General features: G+C 39.9%; 1 long non-coding RNA gene across 1 annotated transcript; it reads left to right on the plus strand.

Moving 5' to 3' along the window:
* Window positions 1–950: 950 nt before the first annotated feature.
* LOC125908728 (uncharacterized) lies at window positions 951–9,234 on the plus strand. The gene is made up of 2 exons (XR_007453418.1): window positions 951–1,259; window positions 8,982–9,234. It is a non-coding gene; the product is annotated as an uncharacterized LOC125908728 (long non-coding RNA).
* The last annotated feature ends 8,360 nt before the right edge of the window (window positions 9,235–17,594 follow it).

Genomic DNA, 17,594 nt, shown 5'->3' on the forward strand with positions numbered 1-17,594 from the left:
TGAGAGTCCCCGGAAAATAGGCAAGGACCTTTGTTATATAAGGTTCTGGTCACCCTCTCTCTCTCTTCCCCCTTGTTCCTTCTCAGGTTCTACCCTAACTGGCTTGATAGGTCTACGAGCTGGGTTGTCCATTGCTGATTGGCTCATTTCCATTGTATGTCTCTGACCATACCATTCCTTGCGGGTCATATGTTTTATGGTACGGATTTTTAGTTAGGTCTTTGATCTAATTCCTGAGGGAATCCTGAGGGGGAGTAGCTGGTGTCTGTTACATTCCAAAGAGGAACCTTATGCCTGAGGGAGTTTGCTAAGGTCAGACACTCCCAGCATTGTTCCAAAATAGGTGTTTTTCCTCACCCTGAGACCTCAGGTCCTGACCTTTCCCTCTCTGCCTATTGTATCCCATCTTTTCCCAATCATACAACTAGCCTAGCAGCAACATTTTTCGGGTCAGAATAATGGAGCTTGTTAACCCAAGACAGGAGCCAGCAGGCATAGCCAGGCACTTTCTGTCTGGAGACGTTCCCTCAAATGAAAGGGCCATTTTCAGGCGTGAAAGGCTGGGAGATCAACAACCTCTCTCCGGACCTATGAGCAGTGTCCCCTTCCGCAAAAGAGGGACCATGAGGACCACCCTACTCTGAACGCTCGCCCGCGGCCCAACACATGCTAGCGACAAGTGCAGCTGCTTCTACGGAAACCACGTGCCTGGGCAGGAGTCCCATTCAAGATTCTACAATGGATGCGGCCAAAACGCAGGTGGGATCCTTTCCCGGGCTGCGCGCAGCAGCCCCGCCCGTCATTAGCTACGGTGCAGACGACCCGCACTACTGCGCCTGCGCCGCGCCGAACTGGGCTGCGCCGGGGATGCTGCGCGGGGCGGGAACGGAAGACGCTCGTAATCGGGGCGGTAGACGAGCGACGCTGAAGGCGGAAGTGGGCGAAAAAGACGCAGAGGACCTTGCTGGTGACTCGCTGGCGGAAATGATTGGAGGGTGGAACAGCCGTTTCAGTTCGCGCCTTCGTGTGGGGCGGGGACCTAGCGATTCCAGCCCAACCCAAAGGAGGGGCGGTCTCGCGGGAGAACAGTTTCGCGCGCGCGGGAGCGGGGCACTGGCGGCCAGGGCGTTCCCGGCTGCGCGCGCGGTGCTTACCCCGGGGGAATTCTGAGCGAGTTCCCGCGCGGGCAGGCTCTGGTGGCGCCCACAGCCCCAAGTCGGAGGGTTCGGGCGGCCCCCGTAACCGTTTTAAAAACTCAGGTGACTCCTTGGCCAAGGTCGAAGCCTATGCGCTGTGCGAGGCCATTCTGAGCTGGAGCGCCGCGTGGCTCCCAGTGCCCGGGGTAACCTCGGGGTCGGTCAGTGCGAGAAGGGTCGTCAGCTTCCCCGCGCAGATCTGGGGTTGGAGAGGACGGACGCTACTTGAATTAGACTCCAAGTGCCCCCGTGTGTGTGTGTGTGTGGGGGGGGTGTTGGGGGAGAGAGACAACCTCCCCGCAGGCGTCCACTCTGCAGGAGTGAGATGGGGTTTTGCTTGCAGAACAGGACCGGAGGGAGGCATCTCGTGAGGACTGGTACCGCCAGCTTCCGAGTATGAAGCTTTCTTTGCTGGAGGAACCTGGCTAGGTTCTTACAGCTTTCAGCTTAGTTATCCCAATGCAGTTCTGAAGACAGGTTGTTCAGGTCACTTTGGACTCTACCAAATACCGGGGTTTCTTTCCTAAACCGTGTCTAACCGATGGCAGAGCTTACTTATTGAACGTGATTCATTTTTTTATTTGGGGGTTTTTTATTAACGGTTTTATTGGGATGTAGTTTACATAGCATAAAATTCACCTGTTTTAAGTGTGCAGTTAATGATTGTTAGCATATATACATAGTTGTGTAGCCGTCACCATAGTGGAATTAGACTGGCGATTTTTTCCCTAGTAATTGCCTTTATTCTCAAAAGTTTGCACAAGTGGACCTTTAAAGGTACAGCGTACTGTATATAAGAGACTCTGAAGATGTACACTCAAATCGTGTTATACCTGAGTAGATGAAATTAAGAGGAGACTCGAAGCATATTTTCCTAGGTGTTGCCAGTGGTGAAACTTGTGTATTGCAATCCAAAGAAATACTGTGTCAACTGCTTCATTTGCTGAGGAATATGGCATAAACCCCATTTTACATGTGAACAAATCAACATTGAAGGATAAATTGCCTAAACATAGCTGTGCCCAGGCTAAGCCTCAACCCTCGATGCCTTATCTCTAAATTTATTGCGTTTGCCACTTCATCAGCCTGCTTTTCAATTATATCTATGTATGACCTGTACCGTTCACTCATTTATTGAGCAAATAACTATTGAGTCACCACTATGCCAACAGCAACATAAAACTGCTCTAGATGCTGGAGATACCATAACGAACCAGCTAAATTCCTACCCTCCTCTTAAGGTATGAGACCATGAGCAATTAAAGAAACACCCTAATTTTAGATATTGAGACGTGGCATTAAAAACAAAACAATGCTTATTTAATTTTTGAGAGAGAGACTACAGGAGTTGGGGAGGGGCCGAGAGAGAGAGAGGGAGACACAGAATCCAAAGCAGTCTCTGGGCTCAGCTATCAGCACAGAGCCCGACGTGAGGCTCAAACCCATGAACTGCAAGATCAAGACCTGAGCTGAAGTTGGACGCTTAGCCAACTGAGCCACCCAGGTGCCCCAAGACATGGCATTTAAAAAAAAAGAGGCAAACCAGGAGTATAGGGAACAGTGGTAGGAGGCAGGATCTGTCTTGAGCAGAAATCTGAAAGAAGAGAGGAACTGGGATGTAAGAGAAAAAAGATTTGGTTTGAGCAACTGGAAAGATGGAGTTGCAGTTTACTAAGTTAAAATAAGGTAACGCTGTGAAAGGATGAGGTTTTTGAGTTAAGCTTATGAATGCAGCTTTAGATGCTTTTTAGATGTCTCTTAGACATCTAGTTGGAGATGTGGTATTTCATTCTGTGAAGTTACATGTCATTTGACCAAGGGAATGGTCAAATTCAAGGAGATGAGGGGGAACCAGGAGGAAGGATCGAAAAGGGGAGTGTAGTGTGTTACGAGGATAACCAGGAGAGCATATAGCCTGAGAAGATAAATGAAGAAAGTGATTTGTGGAAGAGGGGACAATGTTAAATGTTAACAGATTGATCAGATAAAATGAAGACTGAGAATGGCCCATCTGTAAGAGAATAGAAATACAGTTAAATAACTTGGGTTTGAACTGCATGGGGCCACGTGGATTTTTTAAAAATAAATACCGAACAGGGGCGCCTGGGTGGCTCAGTCGGTTAAGCGTCCGACTTCGGCTCAGGTCACGGTCTCGCGGTCCGTGAGTTCTAGCCCCGTGTCGGGCTCTGGGCTGATGGCTTAGAGCCTGGAGCCTGCTTCGGATTCTGTGTCTCCCTCTCTCTGACCCTCCCCCATTCATGCTCTGTCTCTCCCTGTCTCAAAAATAAATAAAACGTTAAAAAAAATAATAAAAAAAATTAAAAAAAATAAATACTGTACAGCACTGTAAATGTATTTTCTCTTCCTTGTGATTTCCTTAACATCTTCTTTTCTCTAGTTTTGTTGTAAAGATACAGTGTATAATACATATACAAAATGTGTTTAATCAACTGTTTATATTATCAGTAAGGCTTCTGGCCAATAGTGGGAGTCAAAAGTTATTTTAAAAAGTCATGTGGACTTTTCAACTATGCAAAGGGTCGTTTCCCCACCCCACCTCCTTCAGTGGTCAACTGTATATAAAGTCTTTTGATATAAAATCTTTTGATATATATGTTTGTACTGACAGCTACTACAGAAACAGTGTTTACCCTTTTTTGAGGAGGTGTACGTTTTTACAACCTTTCTGAAGTGATGTTATCTAAAATTTAAATGCGTGCTTTTTTTGACCAAGTAATTTCACTTGTAGGCACTTATCCTACAGAAATATTTATACATGCACACAAAGGTATGTGTGTGTATATATATATACATATATACATATGTATATATATATATATGATACAATATGAGTGTTAATCACAGCATTGTTTACAGTTGGGGAAGAAAACAAATTTTCATCAAGATGGATATAGTTTTAAAGGAAAGATATTAGTGTATAGAGGGGCACATGAGTGGCTCACTTGGTTTAAGCATCCAACTCTTGATTTCAGCTCAGGTCATGATCTCACAGTTTGTGAGTTCAAGCCCCACATTGGTCTTTGCACTGACACTGTGGGGCCTGCTTGGGATTCTCTCTCTCCCCTTTCTCTCTACCCCTACCCCACTTGCTCTCTCTCTCTCAAAATAAGTAAACAAAAAAAAATTTTTAAGTAAATAAATAAAGGAAAGCTATTAGTGTATAGATATGAAAGACACCTGCTACAGCTTGAAACTTGACCTTCTAGAATTCAAGTATTGAGGACCTAACCCTAAGTGTGATGGTATTTGGAGGTGGAACCTTTGAGAGGTGATTAGGTTTAGATGAGGTCTCAAGGGTGGGATCCCCATGATGGGATTAGTGTTCTTATAAGAAGAGGGGGACCTGAGCTCTCTTCTCTCTGCCATGTAAGGACACTAAAGCCATGAAGTAAGTGCTCGCCAGAACTGAATTGACTGGCACCTTGACAGAGTTCCCAGCCTCCAGAGCTATGAGAAATAAATGTTTGCTGTTTAAGCTACCCAAACTATGGTATTTTGTTATTGCAGCCCTAGCTGGTTAAGACAGATAGCCTTATTCAATGATAAAGTTGGGTTATCTAATAGAATGTATATGATCTCATTTATGTTAATATACCTGTGGGAGACCTGTCTAATCACACTGTCAAAAATTACTCTATTTACCTTCCCTGATACTATTACTTACCCTTTTCTATCTGTAGCACTTATCACTATCTAAAATTATTAATTTTTATACTCATTTATTGTTTTTTCATAGTGGAAGGTAAGTTCTGTAAGATTTTTGCCTTTCTTGTTTATCTTTCTGTCCCCAGTGCTGGGGTATATAACTTTTAGAAACATTATTTTAGGGAAAAAACCTTAACAGAGAGTATTCCTGCAGCAAATTAGACCACAAATTCTTTCATGATGTTTCCTTCAAAGGGTGGTGGCACATTTCCCTGCTTTTGAGTGTAGGACTTAGTGACTAGCTTTTAGTAAGTGGAATATGGCAGAAGTGGAGGGATGTCAATAGGCCATAAAAGGCACCATGACTTCCTCCTTGCTCCTTCTCTTGCATCATTCATTTGGGTAGACCAGCTGCCCTGTCATGAGGACATAGCAAGCAATGCTCTGGAGAGTCCTCTGGGCAAGAAACTGAGGCCTGCTCCCAATAGCCAGTGGGGAACTTAGGCCTCTAACAATTTCGGTCAGCCCCAGTCAAGACTTAAGATGACTGCATCTCCAGGTGACAGCTTGACAGCAGGGTCACAGGAGGGAGAGAAGGACTGGAAGCAGGTCCTCTGGAGTGGACTCTGGAGAAGATTCTGTACCAAGATTCTTAGGCCATGTCAGATTTCCAGGTCTTTTACCTGTCCTCTCTTTGCAGCGAGGGCTAAATTGACTGAGATTTTTAGACTCAGTAAGTTACTGAGAAAAGTGTGTTAAAATTGGCACTTAATTATTATGGGTTTTTCCCTGTATAGTTCTGTCAACATTTACTTTTTAATTGTGAAACAATTTGCACACAAATTTAAGATTTTTACTTTTCTGTTGAATTGCCCCTTTTTATCATGAAATCTCACCCTTTGTTTCATGTGATACTTCTTGTCTCACAGTGTCTCACACTTTTGATATTTAAAAAAAACTTTTTTTTTTAATGTTTTATTTACTTTTGAGAGAGAGACAGAGCATGAGCAGGGGAGAGGCAGAGAGAGAGAGATACTCTGATATTAGCGAAACCACATTTCTTTCAGTTGGTGTTTGCATGGCAGTTTTTTTTCCATTTTTTCTTCAACCATTCTGTGTTGTTACATTTAAAGCTTATCTATTATGTAAACAGCACATAGTTGAGCTTTGTGTCTTTTAATCCAATCGTATAATCTTTGCTTTTAAATTGGAATGTTTAGACTATTGATGTTTAAAGTAAATTCTGATGAAGTTGGATTTAAGTCTACCATGTTGATGTTTATTGTCTATTTTTCCCATCTACTCTTTGTTCATATGATGGTTAATTTATGGGTCAGCTTGGCTGGGCCACAATGCCCAGATATTTGGTCAAATAGTATTTTTGATGTTTCTGTGAGAGTGTTTTTGGATGAGATTAACATTTAAAGTGGTGGATTTTAAATAAAGCAGAATGCCCTCCATTATGTGGGTGGCCTCATTCAATAGTTGAAGTCCTATTCAAAACAAAAATTGACCTCCCCTGAGTAAGAGGGAATTCTGCCAGCAGATTGTCTTCAAACTAAAGTTGCACAACATTGGCTTTTCTCTGGGTCTCCAGCCTGCTGGTTTACCCTATAGATTTTAGACTTGCCAGGCTTCATAATTGCATGAACCAATTTCTTAAAATAAAATCTCTTTCTACATACGTACACACAGTCTATTCATTCTGTTCTCTGGAGAACCCTAACACAGTTTCTTAATTTTTCCTTTATCACTTTCTTTGAATTAAATATTTTAATTTTATTATTGTATCTTTCTTTTGTGTTTTAATTATATACTTCTGTTATCGTTAGTGATTACCCTTGACCTACAGATTTAAAAATGCATATATATTTGACTTATGATAACTTAAAATTAAAACTTTTATTATTTCTGCCCCAAATTAAGAAATTTGTATTTTAACTCCATTTTAAACTACCCTATAGCCACTGCACTATTATCATGTACTTTTCCAAATGTAATAAATCCTACAAGACATTATTATTGTTGTCATTATTAACTGCTAGTACTTATTTCTGTTTCTCTACACATTTACCAATTCTACTGTTCTTTATTCCTTTCTACTATTCTGTGTTTCTAAAATGGGCTAATTTTCCATCAACTTGAAGAATTTCATTTAGTATTTCTTATAGTATAGTTCTTATAGCAGTAGGTCCCTTCAGTTTGTTTTTTTTTCCCTGAAAACTTCTTTATTTAATCTTAATTTTTGAACGGTATTTTCATTGGGCGTAAAACCCTAGGATAACAGGTTTTTTTCCCCAGCACATTGAAGATGTCATTCTATTATTTTCTGACTGCTTTAGTTAAAAGTCAGCCCTCAGTCTTCTTGTATCTTTGAAGGTAGTGTGTCTTTTTCTCCCCTCTGTGGTTGTGTCTAAGTTTTTCTGTCTTTAATTGTAAACACTTTGACTATGATGTGCCTTGGTATGAGTTTATTATCTTTATCATGCCTAAGATTTGCAGAGTTTATTAGAATCTGTGGGTTGATGTCTGTCATCAGGTTTGGCAATTTTTTTCGTCAGTATTTCTTCAACCCTGTTGTTTCTCTTTTCTTATTTTGAAACTCCAATTACAAACATGTTAGATCTTTTGAGTGTGTACCACATGTCTTGAATGTAATTGAAAAAATTTTTTTCTGTCTGCTTCAGTTGGGTTACTTATTTTGACTTGACTTCAAGGTCATCAATCCTGGTGGCTGTGCTTCTAAGACACAAAGACAGAAAATAAGGAAATAGGACTGAACCTGTAAATTAGCTTTAGAATAGGGAGATGTTACCATTCCCTAGCAACTGGTATTCAAAGCAACATGTGAGCATAATTAGCTGTGTATCTAAGCTCTTTATGTATATGATGACAAAGCAAGTTTTTACAAATGTCATTTTCTATTGCAGTGTAGTTATTTTCAATTCCTTTCTCCTTCAAATCCAATTAATGAATCCCCTTTTGGGATTGTTGTGGTAGAAGTACTTTAGTCCATGTGTAATGTCCGGACCATCACAGTATTATATTAGTACAGTAAGACCTTGGTTTGCAGGCATAATTCATTCTAAAAACATGCTTGTAATCCAAAGCACTTACATATCAAAGTGGATTTCCCCATAAGAAATGATGGAAACTCAGATGATTCATTCCACAACCCCAAAATATTCATATATAATTGATTACAATACTGTAAAATGATACAAAATAAATACAAAATAAAGAAAATGCAAAATATAAAGAAAATTAGCCAATTAACCTCTACTTACCTTTGAAAATCTTTGTGACTGGGGTGAGGGAGACAAGAGAGAGGAGGGTTATTGTGTAGGACAACTTTCACTATCTCTAACAGAATCACTGCTATGTATTGGCTCAGTGAAATCTTTTTCTACATGGGGGCTGTTGTACACGTTCACACAAATGTTGACTGTAGTACAGTATTAATAAACTCTTGTCATATACTGTATTTAATGTAACTGGAAATAAGGCAGGAGAGGAAAGGGTCTGTATCTGCAGGCCGCCTCACCTAGAGTGAAGGAAAGCATTCACAAGCTTACTCTTGTATGGAAAAGCAAAGGACTGTCCATAGGCGCTTTGAAGTGACAAAAAATACAGTAGTGTCAGTTTTGGACACCTGCCAACGTTCTGAAAAATCACGGGCCGAGACCCACAGTGAGAGAGAGAGAAAACTGTTGGCTCAGTTGTGATTATGTGATGTACAGCAGCATCATGTACTACTCGTATTGCAAGACATCGCTCGTTTATCAAGTTAAAATTTATGAGAAATGTTTGCTCATCTTGTGGGACACTCACAAAACAAGTTATTCTCAATCCAAGGATTTAAGCAGATGCTTCTCCCAAATGTTCCCTTGAGGGGATGTTTTCTGAAATGGCATTCCTCATGGGAATATTTGTATGACTGAACAGCTATTTTCATTAGAAATCCATTGTCTGTCTCTCTATATATTTCTTTTTATTTTTTTATTATTATAAATCCATTTCCTGTCTCTCTATATATTTCTTTTTGTTATCTTTGTATTATGTTTCTTTTTATTTTAAGTGACATTTGAAAGTTAATTGATCAATTGTCTGTTGATACAGGGCACATCTGAAAGAGAAAAGGCAGAAACCACTTTAGATCTGTTGGCAGATATGAACAGATTCACCCCCTATATGAATACGAAGAGAAGATCGCATTGCAGCCTGTAGAAGCTGCAAAAGGCAAGAAAATAAATTCTCCTCTAGAGCCTCTAGAGGGAATGCATCTGTGTCGACACCTTGATTTTAGTTTGGTAGACTTGTATAGGACCTCTAACCTATATAACTGTAAGATAATAAATTTATATCATTTTAAGCAACTGAGTTTGTGGTAATTTGTTACAGCAGTGACAGGAAACCAATACACTAGTCCTCCTCCACTTATTCCTGCAAATACACATATCATTTTCAGATTATAAGGACATGTATTTTATATAATTTCCTGCCAGAATTGTTACTCAGAACCTCCTGAATGGTGTTGCCTGATTGTTTGATTTACCTTTTTGATTAAAAAAAAAGATAGCAGGTATTTAAAAGAGAGAGAAAAGAGGGGCCCTTGGCTGACTCAGTTGGTAGAGCATACTACTTTTTTAAAAATTCTCTTAAAATGTTTATTTATTTTGAGAGAGAGAGAGAGACAGAGTGCAAATGGGGGAGGGGCAGAGAGGAAGACACAGAATCTGAAGCAGGCTCCAGGCTCTCAGCTGTCAACACAGAGTCTGACATGGGGCTCGGACCCACAAACCACGAGATCATGACCTGAGCTGAAGTCAGATGCTCAACTGACTGAGCCACTCAGGTACCCCTAGCATGCTACTTTTGATCTCGAGGTCATGAGTTCAGGCCTCATGCTGGATGTGTATAGCTTACTTAATTAAATAAAATAAAGAAGAGAAGATACCACGAACATTTCTTTTTTTATTTAAAAAAATTTTTTTTTAAAGTTTATTTATTTTTGAGACATAGAGAGACAGAGCATGAACGGGGGAGGGTCAGAGAGAGAGGGAGACACAGAATCGGAAGCAGGCTCCAGGCTCTGAGCCATCAGCCCAGAGCCCGATGCGGGGCTCGAACTCACGGACCGAGAGATCGTGACCTGAGCCGAAGTCGGACTCTTAACCGACTGAGCCACCCAGGCGCCCCAACCATGAACATTTCTTGATGAAGGTAAAAACAAATTTTGATTGATTTTTGAACAAGTAGGATTGTTATTAACCTTGCATTACTCCGGGAGATAATTGATAAATGTTGAGTAGTTTGTTTGGTTTCTCAATGAAGGATCAAAGGAAGCAGTACCGAATGGTCAACTGGAAGCCTTTCTGCCTCTGTGATGTATAGACAATACGCAAGTAGAGCCTGAAGGTCTAGTGTGACATTGAAGAGAAGGTATAGGGGAATAGGGCTGTGGGAGCTGAGAGTTGAGGTGGTGGTTAATGAAATGTTCTAGTTTTATATCTCTGGTGTGGGACAATTCCGGCTGATGACCAAGTCCCGGGTTGTTTCTGAATCTGCATGCGAGAAGTTGAGGTGAGATAGAGGCAGTCATTACTGTTAGGGTCAGGCGTAAGGCAGGGTAAAGATAGGAGTCAGAGGCTAAAAAATTTTAGCAAAGTCTTTATTTGGGAACTAAGGTCTCGGGCGAGGTTCCGTGACTCAGGGAGGGAGAGAGAGAGAGAGAGAGAGAGAGAGAGAGAGAGAGAAGAGAGAGGAGTCAGGGAAGTCGCCCCCAGGTGTGGTGGGGTGGGGTTTTTAAGCTGCAGGGGTTTAGGTCCGGGTGGGCCTTTTTCCGCGTGATTGCTCGGTGATTGGTTGACCTCCAATTTGTTCTGGCACTCTACTAGGGGCTTTTCATTGGGTTGTGCTGGCAAGATGGCCGTCCCCTCTACTGTGGTTCCAAGGACATCCTAACAATTACTGGTAAACTGGTCCTCAAAAATTAAAAAAATCCCTGATTTGTAGCATTTGTTGATTTTAATCATGTAAATACTGCCACCAAGGTGATTTCAAGTTACCAACATGTTACTGAGTGCAGAACTAGAGAGATGTGAACAATCAGCTCTCAAGAGCTGGAATGAACTGGCTTTGACAACACATCACTCAATCTAGGTGAAGGTCACTGGAATTAAATAGATACCCTAATCACAAAGCTATCCTGTTGGATGAGCCATGTACTGTGGCTATTGAAATCCAGGATTATGGCATGAATTTGGTACAGAAGCGTGTGAACAAGGTTCCCAAGTCTTCCTTGAGTAAAGAATTGGAGAGTGGTCATTTGGTAAGAATTCGTAAGAGTAGGTTTTATCAAAGCCTGGGGTTGGAGGGGCAGGGAGGGATATTGTCAAGGAAATTAGTGGAAGTGTTATTCAAATGCCTTCAATTAACTCTCCTAGCTGATTTATGTAAAGTAAAACTCTGGTTTATGTTTATGTGAAGTAAAGCTCTACATGATTCAATATGTGTGGGGTTCCAGTTATAAAGGAATAATTCAATAACCAAAAGTAGTTGATGTAGAGGCTGCTTTGAGACAAACAGGTGGTTAAAAGTTTTGAGCAATGGAATACAGACAGGCCCATAAGGTGACCCACCTCAAAATATCCATAGGCCCTAACTAACCAATGGGCTATTTACAACTCAGCACAGTTACCAAAAAAAAAATTCCATACATCACCATCCTCAGCTTCCCCCTTGAAAGCAGCCCCCACCCACTGCCCCATGGCCGACAGTCTCTCCTCTGCTGTCCTGCCTGCCACTCCCAAATTTCTATCTCTTTTGTTCTGCCTCACTAGAATTCTTTGACCTACTGCAACCTGTGCCCCACCAGCTTCCACGGGATTGACTGATCTAGAGACACCCCATTTAGACACCACAGTTGATGGTAATTCCAATCAAGCAACAAAGAAATCCGATATCCATAATTCACAGTAATAACTTCCATTTTTTACTCACTATATTTCTCACATTCTAAAACCCCTTACCCTCCTGTTAAAAGAAAAATGTCCATAATTTACTGATCTTCTGGCTTTTATTCAGCAATTCATGAATCGGGCAGCATCCAATCTAGCAGATAGAAAAGGTCTCCCAGAAGCTGTATAAAATGAGAGACTTTCACAGGCACAAGGAAGCAGACACAGGGAAGTCATACTAGGTAGAAACAGATTGGTTACTGCAAGGTTACTTTCCTTACATGGCACAAAGGGAAGTCTCAGAGCCAGGCTGGGGAACTTGTGTTGAACAGGGAAACACAGATTACTTGCCTAGGCCTTCCTTTTCTGGGAGAACCAAGCATAGAAATGTAGTTAAATTTTGGGTTACTGACATGAGTCTTAGCTCTATGTTGGGCCTAACCTGGTTGCTTTGACAATTTTTCACCCTACTCTCAACTCTCTTGGAAAACTCACAGAACCAGCATCCATGTAGCCCAGGACTTTTTTTCCCCTCCTCTTTTTTCTGCCTTTTTTCTAGTTTCTTTCTAAATCAAATTTATCACTTCTTTAATAATTCTTTCTCCTCTTATTTCCCATTTTTATCTGACAGAAGTTCAGGAACTGAACTTGCTAACTCAGAGCCCAGAGTTTAAAAATGGGACATGAGATCCTGGATGTTATGGGGTGCAAACAGAAGATACTATTTTGTTTGTAACTGAGGGTTTCACAGGTGGTTAACAATAATTGGTCAAGGGTAGACAAAGAGCTAGGATTCTCCTACATTGCTGGTAAGAGGTTAAATTTGTACAAATTTGAAAATATGTTTGGAAGTACTCCTAAAACCAAATATATGCATACCCTGTGACTGACTCAGTGGTTCTTCTCCATCAACAGTAGAATGGATAAATTGTGGCTTATTCATTCAACGGGATACTCTACAGCGATGAGAATGAATGAACTATTGTTTTACATCCAAATGGATGAGTCTTACAACTATAATAATAAATAATATATGATGTAATGGCAAATAAAATAATTGGCAAAAGAAGTCTCAAAACGTTATGATTCCATTTATAAAGCTAAAAAAAACGGCAAACCTAAAATACAGAGTTAGAAGTCAAGAGACTTGTTCCCTTTGCAGGAGGTAATAAAGGTGGTGAAGAAAAGAACCCTTGAGCTACTGATAATTGTTTCAGATACTAGTTACAGGAGTATAGATTTCTTGTGAACCTCTATCCAGCTGTACAGTTAGGATTTGTTTGTTTTTCTTTATCTGATATACTTCAAAACAAAGTTTTTAAAAAGTAGACTTCCTGTTTATAATAAGGGCAGTCTGGGTTATTCTACAGGCTCTTTTGTTAAAAAGATCTAAATAATGAAAGATTGATGCTTTTAAGGAGAAATTTTTACTCTTTTATCTAAGAGTTGACAAAGGATTAAGGAATAGATTCGAAAATGAAGGGAAAATCTGGTCAGGCATTCTAGCAGAAAGCCATTTTTAAGCTACTTTGCCCTGAGGGCATTTGTCTAGCCCAAACAAAAAGAGCTTTGATTGCCTTATAGGATAAAGATGACAGAAAAGAGGGCAGAGACCTTGTAAAAGCTGGAGTTTTTGCCAAAAGATCCTCCCCAAATTCAGCTTGGTTGACCCAAAGTAGAGCTGCTTTATCTAGGATGCAGCCCAGGTTCTAAATGAAGTGTTAGGGAAAGGGGCAGGGTCTGACAGTGGAAGCAAAAGGGGAGCGAGAGGGGAGTAGACTTTTTGAGATGTTTGCCTCGAGTGGGGTAGATTTGGTCAAAGGCACTGTTCTGGGAAGCTCTTTTTCCTGGTCCTGTGGCTACAGAATGTGGGCTTTTCTTGGAGCATTTTGGTCTGTGCCCATTGGTCCTTTGCAATATGTATTCATTTTATTTCCTTTTTTTGACTTGTTGCACTGGCTAGGTTTTTCAGCACTGTGTTGAATAAGAATGATGAGCATAGACATCCTCTACCCAATCTTCGAGGAAAAGCGGCTTAGTTTTTAACCATTAAATATAATGTTAGATGTAGATATTTGATATTTTTTTAAACCAAATTGAAGACGTTTCCTTGTATTCCTATTTTTGGAAATTTTTATCATGAGTGGGTGTTGAATTTTGTCAAAAGCATTTTCTTTACATATTGATGTAATCATATGATTTTTCTTTTCTAGCCTGTTAATACAGTAGGTAATGCTGATTTTTGAATGCTGAACCAGCCTTGTATTCCTGAAATTAAGCCCACTTGGTCATGTATGTAATTCTTTTATATATTGCTGAATTTGATTTGCTAATTTTGTCAAGAATTTTTGCGTATATTCATGAAGTACATTCATTGATTTGTAGTTATTATTATTATTTTTCATATTGTCTTTGTCTGGTTTTGGTGTCCAGGTAATACTAGTGTCATAAAATGAATTGAGTCAAATCATTGTGTTGTCCACCAAAACAATGGTACATGTCAGGTACATATCAAACTTAGGAAGTTAAAATTGAAAAATACCAAAAAAATGAGTTGGGAAGTATACCCTCCTTTTCTGTTTTTTGGAAGATATTGTATGTAGAATTGTTGTTAACTCTTCTTTAAGTGTTTGGTAGAATTCTCCGGTAAAGTCATCTGGACCTGTAGATTTGGGAGGGGTGTTAACTATAAGTTTAATTTCTTTAACAGCTGTAGGGACACTAAGAATATCTAATTAATGTTAGATGAGCTGTGGTAGTTTTGTTTTTCAAGGAATTGGTCCATCTAATCCAAGTTGTCAAGTTCATATGTGTGGAGTTGTTTGTAATTGCTGTCATCTGAATGTTTGCATATCCCCCCAAGTCATATGTTGAAACCCTAATGCCCAATGGAATGGCATTGAGAGGTGGTGTCTTTGGGAGGCGATTGGGTTGTGACGGAAAAGGTTTCACGAATGAGGATAGTACCCGGATAAGAAGCTCTAGAAGCATCCACTGCCCTCTTCCACCATGTGAGGACACTGCCAGGACCTCCCAGCCTCCACAACCATAAGAAATAAATTTATGTTGTTACCCAGTCTGTGGTATTTTGTTATAGCAGCTCAAATGAACCAAGCTGGTAATATTCCCTTTCTATTTTTTTAGATGTTGCATCTCTGGCCAGCTGACTTCATTTGCTCCAAGTCTGGGACATCTGAGGCGTCCGTCAAAGAAAATCCAGGCAACTGGGCCACCGTGTTGTTGCTCAGATCCCTGGCTGGTCTGCTTTCTTCTTTCCACCTTTCAGTCTTATGTTTGTTTTATATACAGTGTCAGGGTTTTTATGGTACTTAAGTAGCAGGAGGAATAAGGCAAAGTTGATCTACTCTATATTCCTAGAGTGTAAGCCCCCATCTTTAGTTTTTGATGTTAGTGTGTGGCTTATGTCTTGCTAAGATGTTGCGTCCAAATCATTTTTTTGACAAGATAAAATCATTTTGTGCCTATTACTGTAAGACCATTGTTGTCCATTTGGCAAGTCTTACTTATATTCAGTGGCCTGAGATGCTTGGTGAATACAACTTCTGAATATGTGGAAATATTTTAAGATTGATTTAGAGCAGACTACTTCTATTATAGCAACAGATTTGCCCTCATTTTTATTTGTGAGTATTTATAAATAAAAGTTTATTTGACAAATAAAATATGGTAGTTTAATTCTTCGAAGGCAGTTTACAGACAGCTCTGCTATAGGATAATTATAGGTGTTTCAAACCTGGATTTGGTTCCATGGACAAATGTATAAGTAGAAGAGAAACATTGCCAGGAAGGAGCATAAATGTGCATTCAAATGACTTTAATCGTTAAATTATACTTTCAGTTCTTTCTGACAAAAATGTCAAATCTGTCTCTCACAGTTAAATTGATTGGCCCAGTAATCTGAAATAAATGGTCTGAGATTGTGAGTTTACGTTTTAAAATCCTTTCCATTTAGCCAGAGGGAGAGACCATATTACACACACACTTCTTCTATGAAAAAATATGACTATTCTGCCCGTTTTAATTTTGTTAATCAGTTTCCCCCTGTTATTCGCATTGCTTTATAGCGGTTTTCATAAACAATGCATTGGCCTACACCAAGGATTATTAGGTGTTTCACAGCACAGGTGTGAGACTTCTTGACATCTCCAGTGTTAATCATCATTGACTCAGTGATCCTTGTGCAATGGTGAGTAAAGCTAAGGGGGGAAATGTAGGCTTTTAAATTGTGAAGCAAAATCATCGTTCTGGGATTTTACTGGGAATCACACATTGGGTTATGAAATGTCAAGAGGCCCAAATATGAATTTAAGTTAGAGCTTTACAAAGTAACATTAAGTTATCCTCTTAATGCATTTTAATATAATTTCCTTTAGTATCCTTCAACATCCTCTAAGCCCATAGTGCTTCACAGTTATTTTAAAATCAATCCCTAAGTCAATATCCTTTCTTTGTAATTTTAGTATCCTCCAATCTCCTAAGAACAGCTGCAAGTTGAAATGGTGTTGGAGAACTGTGGCAAAAATCTAATAAAAAAAATGGCTTCATTTTGCAGGGAAAGGTGTATTAGGTAATTGACAGAGAATGACCAGGAACATGGATGCAGAAGTAGGTCAGACAGATTGAATTGTTAAGTATTTTCAACCCACTGTAAATGAAATTTTGAAATCAATATGCCATTTTTGTTGCATAAGCCTGTTAAGGACAGAAGCAAGATGGAAAGATGTAATACTGATTTGTTTAGCTGCTAAAGCAAGTGGAAGTGCTGTGTGTAAAAGTTCCAGGATCTCTTGAAAAAAGCAAGTTGCGCTCTTACATAATTTTGCTTTAGAAAAGGGTATTTATAATTGTGTATGAGATAATTGTGCATTATAGACTATTGCAATGCACATGATGCTAATTTTTCATCTTAGAACATCTTATTGACTTTTTTTTTGTTTGTTTCTTTAGGGTTGCAGTGGGTTTTCCGTAACAGCTTTTTTTTTTTTTTTTAAGTTTATTTTTTAGTAATCTCTACACCCAATGTGTGGTTCAAACTCACAACCCCAAGATCAAGTTGAATTCTTTTCCAACTGAGCCAGCCAGGTGTCCCCCATAACAGTTCTAGGCTAGACACAGACTTACTGAGGTTTCTCTATGCTTTATCATACTGCATGCAAATACAGGAATTCTAGGCAGCCGTGATATCTCAAGTACATTTGGTTCCTTACCCAACAGCCATTTCCCTCTTTTTTTTTTTTTTTTTTTTTCCACTAGGCCTCCATATTTTTTGGGTTCCACTCATTCTTTGCAGTCCGGTGCTTAGAGAAGAGATAAATCCTGGTAAGGCCCTTTCTCCTAGCCAGTGATCTGTTTAGAGATGTGACTATCAACCAGTTTGGCCAAGGAGACATGGGAAATATGCTGGAGGAACTTCTGGGAAGATTTTCCCTGCTCTCAAAAATGACACAGGAGGGAGGGAATCATCTGTTCTTCTGAACATTGTGACTGAATGTGACCCTTGAACTACTCATGGATAAGCAGAAGATGGAAAGGACAGACCTGATGACAATACTGAGCTGCTGAATTTGGAATGAAATTGGGGGCTGCCCTACACCCAGACTTGTTGGTGAGATGTTACATCTCCCTCTGTTGAGGCCTTTTGGGTCAAGATTCTTTATTACTTGCAACTGAAAAGGTCCTGTTAAAATAGTATTATATTACAGCAGCCTTGGCTTACGTAACATCTTCCGCTTAGATGACATATATAAGATTT

Source organism: Panthera uncia (assembly GCF_023721935.1).
Source record: "Panthera uncia isolate 11264 chromosome B3 unlocalized genomic scaffold, Puncia_PCG_1.0 HiC_scaffold_1, whole genome shotgun sequence".
Classification (NCBI taxonomy): Eukaryota; Metazoa; Chordata; class Mammalia; order Carnivora; family Felidae; genus Panthera; species Panthera uncia.